A 22,032-nucleotide genomic window follows, 5' to 3' on the forward strand; every position below is an offset into this window, starting at 1 on the left:
ACCCTCTCTGAGCCTGTTTCTCCATCTGTACAATGAGGATAATATAATATTACAGATTTGTAATGATTCAACAAGATAATGCACTGTAAGATTAGCAGCCAAAACCTAAAAACAGCATAAGGCTGGACCTAAAAAGTTAGTCCTCAGTGGTTTTTAAGTAATTATTAAGGGAATGAAGGAAAACAATCCTTGATCTGTAGATCTTCTGTCCCCTCTACCCAGATCATGGCTCCCAAATCAGGGCTCCCGAAGACTGGCCCTTGTTAGCCTGTAAGAATATGATCATGAAGACAGTCGGATCTTGATTTTATGGACTTTTCAGGAAACCCAGTATTTAGCTCATGGCTAGGAGGTGTCAAGGGAAGGCCAGAGAACAAGTCCTGACCCCCTGGTCAGGCTCTCTGGTGGCTGCTGCCCTGCCCCACTTTCATTGCAATCTCTGCCCTTGACCTATTCAATGGACTCCCTTGAACCAGTCCCCTGATCTGCTTCAGGTGCCCTGACTCTCTCCTGCACACAGGTCCTTAAGTTCCAGCTGTCTGTTGACTAATTCCTTACTCCTGGTTACTCTGACAGCACCTCAGACACTATAGAAGTTCTACTTGGAACCGATCTTTCTCTGTAGGGCACCCCAGAAAGCCCTTGTGCCCAGGTGCCCCCTTGCAGTGGGGTCAGGCCTCAGGAGAGACAGGGCTGCTGGAATACTGAGCAGGGAGTGGGGGTTGTTCAGCCTCACCCTGCCTTTGGGAGACCACCGAGGGGAGCAACCCTCATATCCTGGAGGAGACCAGAGGTGCCATAATTCTGTCATGTGGGCATGGCCCTGCCACTACAGTGATTGGCTGGGATGCAAAAATGCTGCTCACTTCGTCAACTGAACTTTCTTCCCCTTAAAGCTTTCGTCATGACTATCTGTGGCTATTGTTACCTGAAGCCCAGAAGCCAGAAGCTGGAAAGCATCCAGGCTGGGGCAAGCGTGACTGTGAGAGAACGCCACCACCTGCAAAGTGCAAAATTATCAAGCATGGTGTATCCCCAGCCACATGTGCTAATGCCTCCTAGGAGAGATGTCCTTCTTGTGACCCCTTGGCTGGCTCCCATCATCTGGGACAAGACTTTCAACATTGACATCCTGAATGAGCAGTTCCGGCTCCAGAACGCCACCATGGATTAACTGCTGGCCGTAAAAAGATACATGATCTACCTGAAGAAGTTCCTGGAGACCGCAGAGATGTACTACATAAACAGCTAGGTAGTCTAGGCCCAGTTTTGTCTGTCAGGAAGTGCTGGACTTTTTTCACACCAAATAGGACTATAAAAAAGTTTTTTTAATAAATATTTTTAAAACAATGATTTAATTTTCCATTATAAGAATATAGAAAGAGAAGAATAACTTAAATCCAAGTGGGTAGAAATTTTAAAATGCAAAACATAATAGAAACAGAAAATATACAGCAGAGAAATTTAACACTAGGAATGGACTTTGAAAGGAGTAATTAACAAACCTCTAGAAAGACTGATCAAAAAATAAAAAGAGAAAACTGAAATTACCGGTATCAGGTATAAGCAGGGACCTCACTACAGATTTGATAGACATTATAGGGATAACAAGTGACTATGAACACCTCTTCATGAAGAAAATTTCACTTCTGTGTAGTTTTCCCATGAATTCTATCAAAAAATAAGGTATTTTACCAATGCTACACAAACTCTTTCTGAAAAGGAGGAAACATTTTCCTAACTCATTCCGTCAGGCCAGCATTACTCTAATTACATGAAAACGTACTACAGAAGTGTAAAAATTAATATTCCTCAGGAGCATAGACATAAAAATCCTTAATGAAATTTTAGGAAATCAAATCCAACCAAATATAAGAGGATGATCTAGCACGACCACCTCTTTGAGTGGAGTTTGTCTCAGGAATCAAGGTTGGTTTAACATTCAGAAAAGAATGTAATTCACCATACCGGAAGAATAAAGGAGAAAAGCCATAAGATTATCTCAAATCTATGTGCAGAGTAACTGACCAAATTCAACACCCCTTTCCAAAAAATCTCTCAGCAAAATAGAACTTGGAGGAATTTTCTTTGTGATGAAGCAAATACATGAAAAACTTCCAGCAAACAGAATACTGAACACTTTTCCCCTAAGATCTGGAACTGGAGAGCATGTCCATTGTCTCCACTGGTATTCAATATTTTACTGCCTGTCAGAAAATGTAAACGTAATCAAAAGAAATAAATCGCATACACATTTTTAAAAAACAGGTACAAATTTCTTTACTCACAGAAACAAGAATGTGTATGTAGAAAGTCAACAGAAATCTACAGAGATGCTACCAGAAGTACAGAGTGAATTTAGCAAGGTTCCAGTGTACAAAATCGATACATAAAAACCAACTGTATTTCTGTATACTGCCAATAAACAACCAAAAACTAAGATTTAGAAGATACCATTTACAATAGCATTTTTTAAAGATCATGAAGTCCTAAGGAATAAATTAGCAAATACTGTACCTGTGCACTCAGAGCTACAAAACAGGGGCTGGCAATCTTTTGCTGTAAAGGACCAGATAGGGAATATTGCAGGCTTTGCAGTTTATGCATGGTCTCTGGCACATATTCTGTTTTTCTGTTTTGTTTTCACAATATTTTTAAAATGTTAATACCATTTGAAGCTCACTGCGATAACAAGAACAGGCTGTGGGCCAAATCTGACCCATAAGCTGTAATTTGTAGAACCTGCTACAAAACACTATCTGAGAAAAAATTTTTTTCATACGATCGAAATACAGGGAAAGTTGTACCATACTCTGCATGGACGAGGAACGTTAGTACGCTGTTCATTTCGGCCAAGACCCTGAAAGCTGTTCTGTGGACTTATTACAAGAGTCATTGGTGCCCTTGGGGCATAAGGCTGGTAGGTGACCAAGGAGGCTCCTGCACCCACCTGGTGCATCTTTCACAGCTGCGTGGTGCAGCAGCAAGGCTCATGTTGAAGAGACTTGCCTGATAGGGGTGTGTTACCAATTGGCAGTCCCTGTCCTACATCTTCTGAGAGACTAGAGCCTGGTGTGACTGATAGTTGACTTAGGAATTAAGCCAAAGACCTCCTCATAGGCAGTGACTGTTTTCATTACTGGTATGTAATTGTGCTAAGTTTCAAAAATGGTAATACATGATGTGTACCTGTTGAGGAGGTTAAATACATGAGCTTTGGAATCAGACAGCCTGGGTTCAAATTCTGGCTGGGCCACTACCACCTGTGTGACTCAGGGAATGTCCTAAGGCTTAAATGCTGTTTTGCCAAATTTGTAAAAACAGGCAAAGAGAAACTGCCTAGTGGGAAAGGATGTGTTGTGATGTAGTATCCCTCTCTCTACATCAGAAAACTTCATAGTCCAGCTGGTGATGCTCGTGACACTTGCCTTTCCAGGGTGGCTGCAAAAAAGGCCCACCTGGAACTGGAGAGGACCTGGAGTGGCCTTGAGGAGGTGGTGTTCTGAGCCTTGACCTACCAGCATGGAGGGGGTGGGGTAGGTTGCAGGAGTTAAGTGGGAGCATCTCTGGTGGTTGCCTGAAAGGAAGAGGCTAGGGTAGATTCACACCCCAACCCACCCTGCCCCCAGCACGTGCCCTGCCGCAGCCATCCCACACTGGCTGGGCACACAGGAACCATGTGAGACAGGGCGGAGCCCCAGTCTCCCCAACCTCTGTCTCTCTACCCCAACCTCCCACAAGCTAGGCCCCACCCTGGCAGGATCTAGGTTGCTCTCCTGCTCTGGCTTTGAGCGGGCTCAGCCCTCTAGTGATGATAGAGGAAAGGGCCGGACCCCCAAGCACAGGCTGCCTGTGCTCCTGCCCTCGTCAGGCGCTGAGGTGCCTGCAGACAAGGTGACCTGGGGATGGATGACAGATATGCAGGCTCTTGAAATTCACAATATTGAACAGTCTCATCAAACCACCAGGCCCATCTGGTGCCAAGGACTTGTGACCACCAGCAGAAAGTCAGAAAGCACTAGAAAGTCCTGTAGGGGTTTGGCCTCTGGGTCTCGCCTTTGTCTTTGGCACTTTTTCCTCTGGTCATTCACTGGTTCACACTTAGCCGGTGCGCTTTCTCTGTCACGTGTTCCAGTGCTGTGCCACAAGCATCAGGCTGAACGGTACATGGTTCACCCTGGAGGAGTAGGGAGCTAACAGAGCTTCCAAGTTGCACCCCGTGCGCCTAGGATCAGACAACGCACCCACCACCCCTAGCGGGCAACTTCCTCAGCAGGCTTTACTCCTGCCCTGTCCGTACCTCTGGTTACACCTGTGTTTCCCTCCTGGCTGAGATCACCCCCACTGTCCCTGCACCTCTCTTGGCCCTTTTCCCAGGTGGTTCTACATGGATCCAGAGCCTTTGTGCCTCAGTGTTATGTACCCTAAGAGGCAGTATCAGATCAGGCAGCCTGAGTGCTCCTCTCTGAGGGTCCTGAGGGGCTCTCTGAAGAAGCCACTGCTGTCAAAGTGTCTAGCCACTGAGGAATAGGGATGATTCCCCTGTAGGGGCACAAACTGACTCACCTCCTGCTCTGTCACCTGATTAGGCACCTCTATAAGGCCTGAGCCAGCCAATCACCCTCCAGATCCTCACTTAAAGGAGTCTGAGCTGAAGAAACAAGGAGTGTGGAAGAAAAGGATATCTAAGGAGGAAGGCAGTCAAGAAGTGTCCGAAAGGCAAGACTACCAGAAAAGGGGCCCCCATACCAGTGAAAGGGGCCCCATAGCACCTAGGTTCCTGATGACAAATGAAGTTGTCACATAATTGGGAGCAGCCCTGGGCCTCTAAAAGGAAACCTCTCTTCCAGGAAGATAGCTTAGGTAAGAAACCACAGACATCTATGAGCTCATTCACCAAAGGCCATCTCATCACTAGCTCATACTGCCCTGCTGGGGGTTCCTGCCTCTTTGCAGGGGCGACCCAGCTGTCTGGCCCAGCTATATTCTGCTTCCTATAGCCAGAGACGTTAAGGAAAGAGCTTGATGAAGACCATTGACTCAGCTCTTCAGCCTTATTAAAGTCAAAGAAGAAGACTCAGAGAGGAAGGCTTTCAGATACTTTGTCAAGGAGAAATTCTCCACCCACATCTGGCAGTTGTGGGCTCTGTAAACAGAAAGTTTCAGTGTCGCTATTGCTGCCACTTGCTGATGGTACCGCCACTGTGGTGAGGTCAGGAGGAGCTGCTTCAACCTCCTACCTTCCTTGTACGGTCATTGCTAAGGACCTGGGCTTGGGGAAGAACACAGACCCAATGGAACCACAAGGCTGGAGGATAAAACTGAGGCCACGTCAAACAGCAGTACCACTCAGCCTGCCCATTCTTTCTCCGTGTTTTTTGTGGGGACTGCAGTTACATGGCGACCGGCCACCTTCCCCTGGCAGATTCCAGAGACCATCAGATTAGCAGTCACTGATCTGACTGACCTGTCTGCCCCTGTACCCATCCCCTATACCAGATATCGGTCATGACGTGAGATGCACAGTTTCTAACTCTCCTTCTTTTGCTTTTCCTGCTGTTTCTTACTTTGGATTCCAACCCATATTTGGGGTTCCACTTATTAATGAGAATGAATAGAGGCCCTCTGCATTCCATTCCCTGTCATAATTGCAGGATCTTGTACTTCTCTCACCACACCTCCTAGCCCCTCATTCCGCCCCTTAAAGCCTACCTTCTATAGAACCAAATCACCTATACCTGTGTGTGTGGGTTCTTCTCTCTTTTTTTAGACTCCTCTTCAAGTCCCTTTCACCAATGTCCCTGACTTCACCAGCCAGCCCCTCACTGCTTCTGCAGGCACTGCCTCCACCTCAATTAGCCCGTGTGCAGACTAGAGCTTCTAGGGTGCTTTGGACTTTGGTCTAGCTGACGTGGACACCACTCTGCCTCCCCAGGCTTTCATCTTCAGGTCTCCCCCAGGATCCAATGTGAGCTCCCTCACGTTTTACCAGGTCTGCCCCAATGTGGAGCAGATATCCCTGCAAAGGCCATGGTCACCACTAGCCTACCTGCTTTAATGGTCAGCAGCCCTACCTGAACTTTCAACTTCCCCTTTGGGGCAGAACCATTCTTTAGCTGACATTTGGGAGCCTACATGGATGGCAAAAGGAAGCCGCTCTCCCCTTTGTCCCTGTCTTTTCTGGCTCATCTACCACTGATTCTGCATTTGCCTCACTCCAATAACCAGCACCTCTTCAGACGTGGCATCCAAGCCTGTCTTTGACTCTGATGAAATCAATATGGATACCACACCCAATCCCCAGTCTTTTGTCTCCTTGCCTCCTCTTGACTGCTGTAATAGCCCTTACCTTTTGGAAAACTTGGCAGCCCCAGTAAAACCTCCATACTTTCCATACATAACCTCTACTGCAAACTTGGACCCAGAAGCAGCACAACTCAGTCAGCTTTTAGGAGTCTTGACATCCCCATCTTCCAACTTTGGCACCCCTGTCAGCACCCAGCCAGCCAACCATTGGCCCAGCCACTCTCTCTTGTTCTGGAGTTACCACCAACATGCACAGCGCTGAGAACTGCCTCTCACCTTTTGCCAATACCACTCCAGACCCATTTGCATTTATGGGATCTTCAGCACCCATGGGTAGTGGCAGCTTTGAGGTCACTGTGCATGTCTCAAGTCCCAGCTCCATGTTGCAACACTCAGCTTTGGAGCAAGGCCACATGGGATGCTCAGCACACAGCTCATACTGGGGAAGGCTTAGACCTGAGTACCAGGGTCCTGACAGCCTATCGCACCCCTGTTACAACTGGAGAGGCCAGCACTACTGAGAGCAAATCTGTCCTGGGAAACACTTTCCTTCCTACCTATAATAAGAGCACCGAGAATCAGCCCAACCAAACACCTACTACTACTGGAGGAGACAGCATCACTGAGAAAGGACATGTGCCAGCAGACACTTCTGTTCCTCCTTCTGTTCAGATTGCCTGGGACCATTCAGCCAGGGTACATCTGTTGCCATTAAGGAAAGAGAACCACATCTGTGCTGGAGATACCCCTTTTTGTGCCTACAGTCTATAGCTCGGAGGGGCAAGCACCTCACCTGTGGTTTGCGGCCATTATGTTCCTACCTACAGTCAGAGCTCCTGGATCCCACCTGAACAGAGCACATTTTTGCAATGGGAAGGGCCAATACCATAACCGTGTTTGGAGTCTTCTCTTTCTGCGTCTGATCTGAACACTTGGGGGCCACCTAATCAGAGAAAACCGTTATTACTGGAGAAGCCTGCACCAGTGAGAAGAAATGCATGCCAGGAGATACTTCTGTTCCTGCCATCCATCAGACACCTGGCCAGAGCACATCATTTGCTGTCTGAGAGCTAGCCATAACTGTGATTAGAAATGCTACTGTCAGAGCACCTGGGCACACACTCCAGAGCACAGCCGCTACAACGGGAGAAGGCAGCGCCATTCTTGTGCTTCTGGATATTTAAGTCCCACCATCATTCAGAATGGCTGGGGCTCATGGTCAGACCACATTGTTGCAGTCTCATGGGACAACACCATACACTTTTAGGAAGACACTTCTATTTTCACCATCACTGAGAACACCTAGGGCCTATCCAGACAGAATACCTCCTTTGAAGTGGAGTAATGAACACCACTAAAGAGATATCTACATTTCAGCACTTTTGCTGCTATTTTTTCAGAGCAAATGTAGCTCTGACATGGGCACAGCAAGCAGCAATCTCACCTTGGGGCAGCTTTGTCACCTGCCCAGCTTTCTTTGGAGACAGAAGTGTTGGGTTGCCAACCCATTCATTTTCTTCTACTGGAAGAAACAATGTCTCAGCAACTATAAGCAAAAGCCATCCACAAATGGTGGGTGACCACTAATTGCCAAGAATGAGCCTTGCTCTTCTGGAAAGAGGCTCAGCCCCTTCTAGTTATGTCAAACAAATTTAACCTGCCCTATGTCCTCGTAGAGTAAGCTGGAGGCCCAACACCACAGGGTGTTTATGTATGTGTAAAAAGGTGTGGTTTCAGATGAGGCTGGTCAGAAGTCAACACACCTGCCGTGAGAAGCTCCACTGTAGAAAAGAAGATAGAGATTAGTAAGTATCAACCATTCCATCCCTGGCTTCAACTTTTAGCCTGGGAGACTCAAGCTATGGTCTAGTTTTCCTCTAGAATTTGATGGATAGTACCCCTTGCTGCTAAAAGCTGTCCCCTTGCCTTACCCATTTGCTTCAATGGGTCCTTTTCTTCCTTACCCAGATTTACTCATACATATATAGTATGGTTCTACTGCCTCCTATTTGACAAAGTACCAAACTTGGAAAAGTCAAATCAGGCTCAACACATCACCACTCATACAAGTCAATTTTTCCTCCACAGTTGAGTAAAAGAGCAAAGATGTATGAGCAGAGCATCAATTAACATGAACAAGAATATATATATATATAAAATGTTATATATTTATATTTTATATATTATATGTAAAGTTTATATTATATATGAAATTATTGTATATATTTAAAATAGGGTATGGTGTAGCCACACTTCACAATTGTACATGCTGATATCTGAAATCTCCATATTTTAGCTGTAAGGGAAAGTGAGGAGAGAGGAGGTGAAGAAGTCACACTCAGAGGAGAGATGGTGATTCCCTCTTGCCTCTTTCCTCTGTGCTCCTCTTCCATTGCTCTGATTTCACTGTAGGTCAGATCATCCCTAATGTGTGTGAGGGAAACACAACTTAACAATATTGGCCTTTTAAAAATAATTAAATGTCTCACTTGTACCTTTCTCTTCAATTTAGACTTAGGCAAATCATCCCCACACATTCATAACTCGAGCAGAGAGGACAGACGTGACATCTAGAGGAACAAAGGAAGAAAAGGCTCACAACTGCTTTGTAAGTATTGAGTATTAGGTCTATGATGTCACATATTATATTAGAAATGATTTCATGCTCATAAAAAATCAGGAAAGATCTTCTTTTCCTAGAAATTACTGGGTAACGCCTATTTGGGAAAATAATTGGCATTACTCTAAACACCTAAAATAGCAAATCACAGTAGTTATAACTTCACCCGGATCTGGCTACTGTAGAGTCTTGCTGTCTCCATTAGACTTAATTCTTGAAAATATAGTCTTTTCTAAGAAAATTCATATGTTATAAAAACTCTCTGAAGGTGGAAGAAATAGAAAAAGAAAAGCATTTTCCTCAGCCTTTATGTATTATTTTATTAAATGTTTATTCAGTGATGATTCTATACTAGACATTGTGCTATCATCCCTGAATAAATGTCTAATGATATAGAACGGAAAGACACTTCTTGCCCCAAAGGAATTTACAATACAGTGGGGGATTCAGATGACTATATTAAAGTTAAAGCTGGAGGGTGTATTAGTAGGGATATGGGAGCAGATAAGAACATAAAACTAAGAATTAATACCAGTTCCTCAGAAACTCCTCCCCAAAAAGAAAATGAGGGGACTTCCATTTCCACATTTAAGGAGCTTGTAAGTTGCCAGTCTGCCCTAACATGGAAAAAGCTGAACAGACTGAAAAGTCAACAACTCTTCTTCCATCTGGGAAAAGGGTGAGGACACAGGGCAAACTGCTGCCCTCAAGACTGGAGAGACAGGTGAATACAGGGAGTCACAGCTTACCAGATCAGAGACTCACGAGAAGAAACCACTGTGGAAACCAGTGCTAGAGAAGAAAAACCTGGATTGTAATTGACAAATTTCTGGAAGCTCAGTGTGGACAAGTCTGACGGTTAAAAACTCTGTGGGGACTCAGTCACAGGGAGGCCTCCACAGTGACATATCAGAGATGAAAGAGGAAACATCATTAAGATCTCGTGGTCATTAAAAGGATAATAAAAGAATGCTGTGAACAACTCTATGCCCACATATTTGATAACCTAGATGAAATGGACCAATTGTTTGAAAGACACAATTTGCCAAAACTCACACAAGAAGAAACAGACAATCTGAATAAGCCTCTGTCTGTTCAGGAAATTGTTTTAATAGTTAACAACCTTGCAAAACACAAAGCTCCAAGTCCAGAGGGGTTCACTGGGAATTCTACCAGATATTTAAGGAAGAAATTATATCAGTTTTTCTACAATCTATTTTAGAAGACAGAAGCAGAGAGAAGGACTTCGCCAACTCACTCTGTGACGTCAGCATAACCCTAACACCAAAACCAGACTGCAATTACAAGAAAACTACAGAATAGTATGTGTCATGAACATAGATCTAAAAATCCTCAGTGAAATATTAGCAAATCAAATCCAACAATATATATAAAATATTACACACCATGACCAAGTGGGATTTCTCCCAGCCTTGAAAGACTCAGCATTTGAAGGAGGGACATCAGCACCATGGTAATAAGAGTTGTTCTCTTTTTCTCTTCCCTTTGATTTACAACTAATCAGATCTCCATGACTGAAAAAAAAAAAAGCTTCTGCACAGCATACCAGGACATCTGAGAGCTCCATCCATCTGTGCACCCAAAAGTGGGGAGATTGGACTGGAGCAGGCGGCAGAGCAAGGGAAGTGGCAGCAGAGCAGCAGCAGCAGAGGTGGTGACAGCAGAGAAGGCAGCAACCAGTCCAGCAGCAAGACTAAAATCAAGTAATATAATCCATCATACCAACAGGCTAAAAAAGAAAACACATGATCACATGATCACATCAATAGATGCAGAAGAAGCATTTGACCAACTCCAACACCCATGCATGATAAGAACTCTCAGTAAACTAGGAATCGAAAGGAACTTCCTCAACCAGGTAAAGAGTAACTACAAAAAACCTAAAGGTAGCAACATATTTAATGGTGAGAAACTTGAAGTTTCCCTGCTAAGATCAGGAAGAAGGCAAGGATGTCCCCTCTCACCACTCCTTTTCAACATCGTACTGAAGTACTAGTTAATGCAGTAAGATGACAAAATAAAATAGAAGGTATACAGGTTGAGAAGGAAGATATAAAACTGTCTTTGTTCACAGATGACATGATCATCTGTGTAGAAAATCCAAAAGAATAATCATGTAAAACTCCTGGAACAAACATGCAATTATAGCACAGTTGCAGGTGAAGACATGTTTAAGATCATTTAAAAATCAAAATGGAGTAATGATGGTCCAGGCATCCAAAATGGAGCCATGGTGGATATGGTTTCAGACACTCTCCTGCATGGCTGAGAAGCTGAATTTTCTCTGAGCTGTATCAGACTCAAGGACACCGCTAGCCTCTTTCAAAACAATATCTGCCAACAGCTGCTAACTGCAATCTTTAGTTTCAGAGTTCCTGCCTTCACAGCTATGTAATCATTTCAGACCTCAACCAGTCCTGGTTTTACAAACACCCTTACTTATCTCCAGCCCCAATCCTAATTCTTGACAAGTGATTTATGTAACCTTACTTTTTTTTTTTTTTTGCCTTTTAAACCTCCCCATTTTTCAGTCCAATGGAACACAACTCAAGTGCTTCCTGAATCTGTGTCTCCTGGGCTGCAGTCCTAACAAACCCCAATAAAAGCCTCTTTATTTCAACCAGGTCTTTCTCCATTTCTGAAATCTTGGTTAATGATTGATAGCTAGCTAGCTAGAAAGATAGACAGAAAGAAAGATATGTATTTTCTGTGTACTACTACAAACTACTTAAAAGACACCATTTAAAGTAACATTTACAAATCCCATAAAACACTTAGGAATAAATTAGCAAAAGCTAAGCAAGACCTGTACACAGAAAGTTATAAAACAGTAGTTGCAAATTTTCTCTGTAAAGGGCCAGATAGTAAATAATACAAAGTTGGTGGCTCACATATAATCTCTATCACATATTCTTTGTTTTCTCTTAAAATTTTTACAGCCCTTTAAAAATGTTAACACAATTCTTAGCTTACTAGCCTTACAAAAACAGGCTATGAGCCAAATTTGGCCCCTAGGCTGTAATTTGCTGACCCTTGCTGCAAAGCATTGCTGAGAGAAAAATTTTAAAGACCTAATTATACATGGATATATCCCATGCAGTCAACTGGAGGAGTTAATATTGGTCAATTGTTCATTTCAACCAGGATACTGATAACTGGCCTGTGGAATTATTTTAAGAGATATTGGTGCCCTTGGGGCACAAGGCTTTTAAGTCAGAGTGGATCCTGTGCCCACCTAAGGTACATCTCCTGTCCTGGCACAAACAGCTGTTTTAGGCTACAAAGATCCATTAGAAGAACAGTACCCAATGGGGATATGCTGGCAATTGGTGGTCCTGGCCCAACATCTATGGAGACTGGAGCCCAGTGTGGCCAATGGTCACCTTATGAGTTGAATCAATTCAGACCTCCTCCTAGGCAGTTCCTGTGCTCATCAGAGGTGTTCCATGGTGCTAAGTACCCTGAGAACTATAAAAATGATCATCCATGATGCCTGCATGAAAAGCAGGCACCACAGTCCAGGTGGTTAAATTCAGGAGCCCTGGAATCACATGGACTGGGTTAAAATCTTGACTTGCCACTCCCATCTGTACAACCCGGAAAAAAAAAGTTCTAAGACTTAAATGCTGTTTTACCAAATTTGAAGGAAAAAAAAAAGTAAAGTGAATATGCCTGCCAGGAAGAGATGTGGAAAGCAGTGTCCCAGGTCCCAGGTCAGAAACCTTCCCTGCCCAGATGGTGATGCTGTTAAATCATACCTTTCCCTGGGTCCAGGACCTGGAGAGACGCTGGGGCCGGTGCTGGAGGAGGTAGCGTTCCGAGCTCTGAGCCGCCTGTATGGGGGAGGGGGGAGTAGAGGAAGGGAAAACTGGTGTCCTTCATAGCTTCTGCCTGAAAGGAAGACACTGGGGTTTCTTGCGCCCCTGCTGCCCTGGTCTCTCCTCCCCACCTTAGCCCCGGGACCTCTGAGATGCCTCCAGGGCTGCCTGGGTGGAGTAGGTCCCCCAGAAACAGTACTGCCCTGGCCCTCTCACCTACCTGGCGCTCCCTGCAAGCCTCATCCTTACATTGAGAGGATCAGGATTGCTCCAGTCCCTGGCTTTGCCAGGTTCTGCCTCCTGGGACCCAAGCGGGGAAGGGCTGGCTGTTCACAAGCGCTGGTTGCTGATGCTCCCGCCCCCAGGCCGGAGCCAAGCGAGCCTCTGCTGTCCTGAACAGTCTCCATCTCCACACCTGGTGGGGCCCATTTGGTGGCAAACGGCTGTAACTAGGCTAGGGAAGGTCGGAAGCCCAGAGAATCCAGCTAGGGTTGAGCCGTTGGACCTCGCCGTTTGCCCTTTGTCGCCGTTTCTTCGCAGCTTCGCTCGCGCGCCTTTCTCTGTTGCCGGTTCTAAAGGTGTCGCACAGCGTCCGCTGGGCAGTGCGTACTCCCCAAGGAGGAGCCGGCAGCCAGGAGAGCTGGGAGTTTCCCAGCTCACTCCAAGGATCTTTCATCACGCAAACTTTTCTTCATGGGCAACCTCTCGGCAACCCTGGAACCTGGCCCTCCTCCTCTAGGCTTGACCTGGTCACCGCCCACCAGTGTTTCCACTGTCTGGCTAGGATAACCCCCACCCCCCACCCCGCCCCTCACCGTCTTCTCTACTGTTCAAAAGCTTTTCTGTAATCACATGTCTTAACACTCTCGGATTTTCCATTGCTGCTAAGAGGTGGTTTCTGATCCAGCAGGCTCAGTGCTTGTCCCTGGAGTCCTTCCCTTAGGGTCCAGGCAGGACTCTCAAATGAAGCTGGTGCTGTCTGCTGGAAATTCCAAGATGTTCAGCCACAAAGGATAGTTAAAGATCTGTTGTCCAGGGTACAGATTGAGTCTCTGACTGCCACCTGAGCAGGCAGCCTACCTAATGAGACTGGTGCCATCCAGACACTCCCTAGATCCTTGCCCAAAGGAGACTGAGCTGAGGACCCTAGGAAAGACCAAGAAGGATAGTGAAGGTGCAAGAAGATCAAATAGTGACCCAGGGGCAGGATAGTCCAGAAGGGCTCCCACCATAACAGTAGGAGTGCCCAGTCAACATCTACCCCTGGAGACAAGGGAGTGTTAACTTCCTTCCCAGGCAGTCCTGCGCCTCTGAAGGGAAACTTCCATTCCAACCACCCAGAAGACATCTTGAGTTAGAAAGTGAAAACATCTTACATGAGCTCATGCATTACAGGCCTTGCCTTCCTGTTGGAGGATTCCTGCATGGAAGGAAATAATCAGCAAACAGTCTATAATAAGAATAGCGGAGAGTTGTATGGGGGCCAAACTGAGGACTATAGGCCAAGAGATTCAGATTCAAGACGCACTTGAATTGTGTTCTGCCAGACTACAAAATGGGGGAGGCTTATAAAGGCAAACCCCCCACAAAATTATGTAAGTTATTTGCCAAGAATTAGGATTAGAACTGACAAGAAGTAAGGATGCTTGTTAAGCAAGGATTGGTTGGGGTCCAAAATGGTTGCATAGTTACAGGGAGAAACCTTGAGACCCCAAGGTTGCAGCTGGCAGTTGCATTATAACAGATATTGTTTTGAGAATGACTAGTAGTGTCCTCGAGTCTGATACAGTTCAGAGAATTCAAGTTCTCAGTGATGCAGGGACGTGTTTAAAGCAACATCCACAATGGCCACCTGGCTGCATTTGAATGCTTGAACCACAGTTACTCCATTTTTATTTTTAAATGCATCCTTTTCTTTAAATGTTAAAGCTGATGTACAATGCATGTTTGACACAAAACAGGATGTTCTAGTTAGCATAAACTTCAAGTGAAATCTTCTATAAGCCAGAATGACTTCCCCATACCTCTTCCATCACCTGCTTCTCTGGAGGAGTGATCCAGGTGCTTTTTGGCCCAGCCTCAGTGGGCCCCCTGCTACCTGAAAATTCAACAAAGGAAGAGCCTGATAAAGTTCCACTAAGAGAAGAGGAGACGGGGAAGAAAGTTGTCACACAGGCTGTAAAACAGGAATTCATCACCCACATCTGCCTGTTGGCTTGAACAAAATTCCAATGTTCCTGTTGCTGCCACTGCCATTGTTCTGGGGCCCAGGTGAGATGCCCAGAACTCCTAAGGTCCTTTAAAAGCTTCTTTGAAGAATTGAAATGGATTGTAATATCTGGATAATACAAATATACAAAGGAGAGGTAATATTATATAGAGAGTAGACAAAATATATAGACAGGGAAGTATAACAGCTAGACATACTTCAATTAAAAAAAAGAGGATATGTGCACACAGTCACATGAACATGAGATCTTATTCCACCCACAGGCACTAACCAGAGTGTAGGGAAGAGTCTGTGCAGAGATGGTTCTCAATCAGTGGGGATGGGAACCAGTGGAGGAATAGCTTAGGCTCCCCACCTTTTGGTGGGACAATTCTAAGAATGCTCCACTTGATTTCTCAAAGGATCCCCAGCATGTAGGGCCAAAGTTGCCCACAGTATTACTTACCTTTCCTTATTTAAATAATAGCATTTTATACCCAGAAATTCACTTGTTTTTTAGGACTGTTCATGCCTGCTTCATATTACTATAATTCTCATCTCTTTAATTAAAATCACTGTATTAATTGTAATTTTGGATCATTACAATGAACCTTATGTTCTAGTGGTGTATGTAGTGCAGATGATATGCACTCTTTTGAAGTTCTCTCTTCATGTGATTAGTATGTTGACCTGTAAACTCATGCTGCCAGCATCTTATTAAGGAAGGGAGAAATTAAAATTTTCAGTTGGAGTCTTTTCTGCTGAGTCTAAAGAGATGTGATGAGCTTTAGACACTACAACTTGATGCTGGCCTCACTTGCTTCTTCACAGCTTAGTTGGGTACTAGTGGCCTAATGTTTGTGATAAGCAGAACTCAGAGGAAGACACTTTCCCAGGTCCTAATTCAATGGACATGGAGGTTTGGAAGAAGAGGAGATGGAGAAGTTCATACCCAAGTGCAGCTGGCAGATTAATTATCCATATCAGCAATAACCAAACAGGAAACAGTGTGATATCTAACATGGAATATCAGTATGTCTATGAGAAGATATTAAACTGGTATAAACCAAAAATTAAATATAAAGAAATAGAAATTTATCGTATTCTTTTGCATAGATGACTTAATAGTTTTTACAATGTCAAATCTCCCAGAACATCTAAATTTTATGCAATCTTATTTTTCCTGAAAGGATTATGAGAAACTTGAAAAATACATTGTAAAATTTACATAGAAGAAAAATCTATAAAGAGATAAGTCAACCTTGATTAAGAAGTTTAAGGAGAGGTGGTTGGCTCTTTGATCTATTTCAAAACAAGCAAACCAACAAAAACAAAAGTTATAAGAATAATAAAGCTATAGACATGACTTTCAAATCCTGACATGGGAATACACCAATAGATTTATGAAACAGAATAAAAACCCAGAGACAATCTCCTGCAGTTGTTGAAACTTATATTTGCTAAATGGTGCTTCGTTAATCAATAAAAGAAGGATTTACTATTTGGTCCTCTCTAATACAACTTAGGATTTATCAAATCATTTAAATTGCCTTCTTCCAGCTCACTCTGTTCCAGGTACATTGGTGTGCATGGTGTTTCTCTCACGTACAAAAAATAGTATTTGGAGCTTTGTCCTGCTGCCTCCTCTGCCTCTAAAATGTATCCTCATATTTTTGTGGCTATTTCCCCACCCCTAGTTACTTACTCAGGTGCCAAACTCTCTAGGCTTTTTCTGGTACCATATCTAAAGTAGCATTTCCATGACTATTTCTATTCCATTCTAACACTTTATATTTTATGGCACTTATAACAATACATTATGTTATATATTTTGCTTATTTAACAAATGAAGACGGCCTAAAGAAACAGACAAAACCAGGGACAAGGACATTAAAATACAGCCCGAGGTCACAAGAAAGTCCAGGTATAGCTGTCACACACTTTGATAGCACAGTGTTCCCCCCCCTGAATATTTTTAGTTTGTAAAAATAACTTAGGAAAAAGAGCATGGTCCCACAGCAGCTTGAGATGTTTTATGTGTCATTAATTAAGTCTAATGAGCAGCAAATCAAATGTAGATTGGTGGGTACCCACAAGTCTGGGAGCTTAATGAAACAAATTTAATTATAAAAACCAATAAAACCTACTAGAGAGTTATATTGCCAAATGTAATGTGAGCCTGAATTTTTAGTATGTTGTGACTGTTTGAGATATAAAATGGCTCTTGGGTCCCCAAAGCCCTCAGGTGGAGGAGGAACTTAACAGGGCCCATCCCCTGGTAATTGCTCAGTGAGCAGCTGGTAATTCTTCACTAAGGATAGCCTGAGCTTTGCAGTCTTCCTCTGCATTCCCACTTTCCTCCTCACCTGTCTAATCACATTTATGCTTCCTCTGTGCTGCTATCAGAGTTAAGTTCTTGAATGCCCCTCTTGCCTGTTTTTAATCCCATGTTTCTGCTACCTTGGAAACTATAGAATACCTTCCTGAATTTACTTCCTGTCTCGGCTTGGATGACTCCTTTACAGCTCATTTTCCATTGCCTCTTCTTTTTTTTACTACTTCCCTACCCTAAGATGCCAGTTGGAATATTTCATCTTCTCTTCTATATGCTAACTCCATTCAACCATTCTGAAACTATTAGCTCTTCACGTCATGCTGGCAGTTGGCTCCCAGCTGGGTCTCTCCAACCCCAATGAATCGTACACACTCAAGTCTTTGTATGCCTGTCTACAAAAGAGCTCCACTGGGAGCCTTCACTCATTTCATTCTCAATATTCAGAAAATTAGAATCATTGTCTTCCTCCCTAAATGAAACCTTCTCTCACACCCCACCCTTTGTAAAAAAAAAAAAAATCAGAAACTTCTGGGTATTTATAGGGTCCCTTGTCTCGTAACCAGGAAGATGTCATTAATCCTTGTTGTTGACATCATCTTTAACTGATTTCTTTATAATGTTCTGATTTTCCTTTGTGAATTTTCTTTTCGATATTCCATTACCTCATTTCCTACTAATACAATCTCATATGATTTCTTCCCATCAACATATTACAAAACCAGTTCAAGATCTCCTACAATTGGTTGGTAAGGACATGGGTATCTGAACATTGATTTGACAAGTATGTCCTTTTCTGTTCTTCTCAGAAAAGAGACAGAAACCATTTGTATTCACATGGAGTGGAAAACAAAATTAATTTATAGTTTTGTCCCAAGGCTGTGTTAATTCTCATATTCTCTGTCATAATTAGGTTGGAACTAGCCAGAGCCACCTAGATAACCCACAACACACCTCACTACACTGACATTATGCTGATTGAGAAGGAAGAGCAAAAGGAGGCCAGCGTGCTGGAGACCTTGATATGACACATGTACTCCAGAGGGTAGGAGATAAACCCTATGAAGAGTCAGAGACTTGTTACTTCAGTGAAGTTTTAGGGTACAGTGGTGAGGGCATGCCAGGATATCCACTCTAAAAGGAAAGACAAATTGCTGTATCTTAAATCCTTTCCACAGAAAAAGGATGCACAGAGCCTAGGACATCTTTTTGATTTCTGAAGGAAGAACATTGCACACCAAGGAATACTATATTGGCTTATATGCTGGGTGGCACAGAAGGTTCCCAGATTTGAGTGGGACCTAGAGCTTATCAGCAGATCCAGCAGATCCATCAGATCCAGCAGATCCTAATGTGTTGGAGATATCAGTGTTGAGAAACAATGTAGTCTGGTTTTTGTGCCAAGACCCAGTGGAAGAATCATAGTGCAGTTCCCTGGCTTTGGAGCAAGGCCATGCCATCTATAACAGAGAATTAGAAGACTTTTTATAAGAAGCTCCTTATGTATCACTAAACCCTAGTAAAGATGTACTGCCTGACCATGGGGCACTAAGTGACCATGCATTAGGAATTGACTTTTATGAACTACAGTTCTGTTTGACCAACCAAGTCATAAAGTTGAAGAGTCCCAGGTGTTCATCACAAAATGGAAATGGCACATCCACGATTGAGCCTGAGCAAGATCACAGTTCAAAAGTAAGTTACACATAAACCACCATTTACTGCATCCCTAACTCAGTTCACCCCTATAGCCTTAGAAGGGGCTTCTGTGACCAGCTGAAGAATGTGGACAGGTCATTTCTGTGAATGGGGTGCCTTAGAGCCATATTCTGAAACAGCCCTGAAAGACAGTGGAGAGGAAAAAACATTCCCATTTAGTTGAGCTGTAAGCAGAGTACCTGGTCATCCACTTTATGTGGAAGAAGTGGCCTGAGGTGAGGATATATAGAGATTCCTGGGCAGTGGCTGATGGCCTAGATGTCTGGTCAGGGACCCTGAAAGAAAAGAACTGGATGATTGGAGACAAGGAGGTTTGGGATAGAGGCATCCAACTGAAATACAGAAGTCGATAAGAAGTGTAAAAATTTTTGCATCACAGTTTAACACCCATTGAAAGCATCCACTGTGGAACAGACAATGAACAAACAAAGGGATTAAAAAGACTCAGCCAGTGACAACAATCTGCATCAGCCACAACTCTGTAACTAGCACAATGGGCATGTGAATGAAGTACCTAAAGCAGTAGAGATGGAGGCTAGCCCATCAGTCCTATAGCGTCAACATATACTTGTCAAGTTAGCTACTGCTGCCTTTGAATGGCAACTCAGTACAAGTCCTTGAGCAGGCAAAGTGGCCACCCTTCCGTCTTGGAAGAGTGACCAGTTCATCCTCAAAGAAATATACCCCTATTTCAGGTATGCATTTGTTTTCCTGCCACATACCATCTGCCAGTACCACTACTGGGGCATGTGGAATGCCTTCTCTACAGGTATGGAATTCTACACAGCATAGCATCTGACCGGAGCCCCTCACAGTGTAGGGGTTGAGGGAGTGGACCCATTACCATGGAACTTACTGGCCATATCACGTACAATACCATTAAGTAGCTGACCCTAAATTACTGGAGTGGCCTACTGAAATCACAGCTGAAGCACCAGCTCAGAGGCCACACTCTGCAAGGATGGGGTGCTATCCTTTGTGAAACAATATGTGCACTAAATCAGTGATATCTCTATGCAATTCCACGTCCTGTTAGGAATAAGACATAGGTCTGGGAACCAAAGACTAGAACTGACGCCACTTACTGTCAATCCCAATGACCCTTTTGGAAGCATTTTGCTAACAGTATCCACACCTTTCGGATCTGCTTGGTTAGTGGTCCTAATTCAAAAAGAGGTCACTATTGACTCAGATATAGCATGGATCCCTTTTAACTATGAGTTATGGCTGCACCCAGGGAACTTTGGACACCTTCTGTCCAAGCACCAGCAAGCAGGGAAAATAGTCATCACCTCAACCTAGGTAATTGATCTTGATGAATGGAGGGAGGTAGGACTTCTTTTATACAACGAGGGGAAAAAGGAACGTGTGTAACTCTAGTGGTTACTTAGGTAGCTCTTGGTACACCTTGTCCAAATGTTACTGTGAATGGACATGTGAAGCAACCTCAGCCTGTGAAGGATATAATTACTAAGAGCTCATTCCCTTCTAGAATGAAGAGTTGGGTCACATCACTACGTTTGCCACCAAGACCTGCTGAGGGTAAATGAAATGTACAATGGATATTAAAGGAGCGAGTACCACTTGTGACCCCAGCCACATAACAGCAATGGTGGCCATAGTTCTTTCCACCAGCTCAGGAGTGGAGATCTTCAGGAATGACGGAGGAACCGCTCCACAAATGTGCAGGGACAAGTGGATCTGGGCAGTGCAAGGGTAGCCATGGAAGCACCCTGCTCAGAACTCCCTCCAAGAGACCCTGTTGTGGCTGGAGCAGAGCTGATTGGCAGCTTCCAGGTGCTGTGCTCTTAGATCCACCACAGTTTATTCCAGGCCTCACTTCCGCTGGGCTGTTCCCATCTAATGACTGCCCGGCAGAGGTACAAGAACCTTGCCCTTCCTGCCCAATGGGATCACACGCTAGAGAGTAAGTATGGCACCAGGATCCCCCATTGGCCTGGCCAAGAATGTCTCCTAACTGTGCTGAGGAGTGAGGCATTTTCTACCAAATCTTTCCTTCTCTCTTTCTTTTCTTATGTGTCCTCCATGCATTGAGTTCTGAAAGCTCTGTGTACCTCTTGTTCCCCTTTGTCCTTTAAAGATATTTTGCCCCTATAAATCCCTTGCAAGTCTCATCCTTCCATGATATCTTCTCCCTGGGGGACACTTGCACTGATGCAGCGTGTTATATGCTGGTTTTGGACAAAATAATTATTTCTAGTTATGGAGCTTATGCATATTTTACTATCACCATAGAATTCGGGAAAAAATCCTTTCTTCATATTTTTAAAGTTGGAAACTGAACAGCATCAATGGCCAGCTGGCAGTTTTAGAAAGTGGACTTCCAGATGTAAAATGTTTTCATCAATAAGCCATTAAATGTTCTTGTTATCTACCACTAGCTTTTTAAATTTTTCTGATTTCCACCCCAAAAAAGTTGCATATAGAAATGTATAGTTAGATTTGCTACCTGCCACCAATTGCAGCCCTCACTTCACTATATGAAAGAGTCCTGAAGATCTGAGACATCTCCTCAGTCTAAACTGATCTGTTTCTCAAGTGATTAATCCAGGAACTTTACCCACAGATAGAAAGGTACTGTGTTATATTTCTGTTGTAGCAATGCTCCCAAATCCAATTTATTGGCCTCCTCTGAACCTCCAGTATATAAAATTTTCTGCTATCTCCATTTCTGATAGCCTAGTCCTATATTCTGTTACATTCTTCTTTTATACAGTTTGGCTTAACAATTTGACCAAATACTTGGTAATATCAAATTAATCTTACTCTCTGGATTCTCAGGGAAGCAGACAGTGAGCTGGAGATGGTCGCACATGACATTTATTTGGAATGGGTCTTGGCGTCAGTACCTGTGGAAGGTAGAGGAAGTAAACAGGACTGGGCAGAGGCGGATGCTGAGCTGTGATGCAAAAATGATGAAGGCCTCAGCCAACCCCACAGGAAGCTCTGGATCTGGGAAGATCGTCATTGTGGTCCTGAGGAAGCC

General features: G+C 43.9%; 1 non-coding gene across 3 annotated transcripts in view; it reads left to right on the top strand.

Annotated features, from left to right (window-relative positions):
* LOC105088088 (uncharacterized) overlaps window positions 1-22,032 on the top strand; it is a 77,887-nt gene that overhangs the window by 32,840 nt on the left and 23,015 nt on the right. Inside the window, exons 4-6 of one of the 3 annotated variants that reach the window (XR_010382351.1) lie at window positions 4,590-8,111; window positions 8,819-8,914; window positions 20,518-21,264. This is a non-coding gene — a transcript (uncharacterized LOC105088088). Of the gene's footprint in view, window positions 1-4,589; window positions 8,112-8,818; window positions 8,915-10,451; window positions 11,688-20,517; window positions 21,265-22,032 lie in introns of those variants that run through there. The other 2 variants (XR_010382350.1, XR_010382349.1) reach the window with 2 other exon arrangements.

Source organism: Camelus dromedarius, chromosome 9 (genome assembly GCF_036321535.1).
Source record: "Camelus dromedarius isolate mCamDro1 chromosome 9, mCamDro1.pat, whole genome shotgun sequence".
In the NCBI taxonomy this organism is placed as follows: Eukaryota; Metazoa; Chordata; class Mammalia; order Artiodactyla; family Camelidae; genus Camelus; species Camelus dromedarius.